A 1,863-nucleotide genomic window follows, 5' to 3' on the forward strand; every position below is an offset into this window, starting at 1 on the left:
TTACCTTTTCACACTTAATATAAGTGGCATACAATTAACTCTTTGAATAAATGGGGGCCTGAATTGAACTCCATAATTACCAATTGAAATAGATCAATGTGTCTTTTCCACTATGATGAGGTGTAAGAGAGGTTGTACACTATAAAGAATTCCTTCCAGAATTCATTTCAATCACCTCTCATTCAGAATTACAACTTTGTGGTTTTAGCATGCTGGTCTAGAACTCTGGTTTCCTGGACTAGACATATGCCTCTACTTACCCAGTTTATATCAGTGGAGAATGAAGACTATACTTGCCACACACTTGTGAGACTCCCACTTCCAAACTTAACACTGACAAACCAAAACAAAGTCATATAGTCTCCTGCATCAGCTTAAAATCTTTGTAATATTCATTTGTGGTTCTGAAAAATGTTTTTGACATTGCCTACCAGGACAGAGGTCACCAAGAGCCTCACTCAGAGCCCAGCCCCTGCCACCTTTCCAAGCCCTAGCGACTGGCACTTGATTTGTGAGTGTTGAGGATTTTTTTCTCTTTGGCCCATGATGAACACATGACAGTTTAAAGAAATCAGTGAACACTTCCAAAGACCTGCACTATGTGTATGCGTGCTCTGGAGTATGTGGGCATGCTCATAGACAAGAAGAGGCTGTGTAATCAGTCTGTGTCATGCAATTTTAAACATCATTGTTCCGAGCTTTAGTGGATGTGGCTTTTGTAATAAGATGATGTACTATTTAGAATCAGAAATATTGAGTTTAAATTCTAGCCTCATTATTTCACTAGCTGTAAGATTTGAGCAGATTACCTTTTCTCCATTCTCATCTACCTTACCTGTGTAGTGTGCACAGCAAGCTTACTTTAGTGAGTGTGCCTGTAGATTAAGTGGGCATGAGAAGAGACATAAAATGCAACTCGGAAAGTGTCCAGTGAGCTTTGATTATTTTTCATCTGTTTAAGTAAGATGCTTAGGATTTGAGAACTCAGATGACTATTTTATAAAGATTAAGTTGAAAGATTTTCAATTTTCTGCTAGGAATTTTCTTAGCCCTGACCTAGATAGTTAGAGAATTTGAAATATTCATACTTTAGGAAGCAGAAGTAGTGGTCGGAGAGACTGAACTTGTAAATTTGGTTGTATAATTAAACGTGATTTGGGTTGACAAAAGTACAAACAAGGCCCCACTGGGACTCGAACCCAGGATCTCCTGTTTACGAGACAGGCGCTTTAGCCAACTAAGCCACGGAGCCACCTGGAGGACCCTCTCTAGTTTTTTTTATCAAATCACAGTAGATCAGGTGAAAAACTGTCAACTGGTATTGTATAAGTATTATTTAGATGGATTGACACTGCCGTCAAAACAAAAACATTTCCTTCAAACCAATAAACCACTGAAACACTGGATTATATAGAAAACTCACGGAGCGAGCCCCCAAAAGCGTGCAAGCCAGAGACCCGAAGGGAGTCTAAAAGGTTGCCGCTCCGCGTGAGATAAGACCGGTTTCCAGTTTGGCGATTCAGAATCGCCTTGTGCCTGGATATACATCAAGAGGTCTTCTCAAAACAAATCAGTCAAGTTTTAGCAAAATCAGTGACATTCCTGGAGGGTTAGAAAAAAAATCACACTAGAGCAGCGAAAAAAACAAAACCCAACGCTTTTTCTCCAAACAGACTTGATGCAATTGCAGAAAGCTACGGAGGCCGGGCGTTCGTGCCGTGCTTCTGAGATTCAAACCCCAGAGTCAGCGCTGTCCTGTGGCTCTTAGTGGGGGCGCTGAGATACAAAGGGAGACCTACAGCCTGGGGAGGCGTCAGGAGTCCTGGGGCTGCTCCTTCTTCACTCCGCCTTCCTCGTTTTGGT

At 41.5% G+C, this 1,863-nt stretch overlaps 1 non-coding gene across 1 annotated transcript; it reads right to left on the reverse strand.

The window, feature by feature from the left end:
* Nucleotides 1-1,178: 1,178 nt before the first annotated feature.
* Nucleotides 1,179-1,252, reverse strand: Trnat-cgu (transfer RNA threonine (anticodon CGU)). The gene has a single exon. It is a non-coding gene; the product is annotated as a tRNA-Thr (tRNA).
* Nucleotides 1,253-1,863: the final 611 nt, after the last annotated feature.

This window comes from Microtus pennsylvanicus, chromosome 4 (assembly GCF_037038515.1).
Source record: "Microtus pennsylvanicus isolate mMicPen1 chromosome 4, mMicPen1.hap1, whole genome shotgun sequence".
Lineage (NCBI taxonomy): Eukaryota > Metazoa > Chordata > Mammalia > Rodentia > Cricetidae > Microtus > Microtus pennsylvanicus.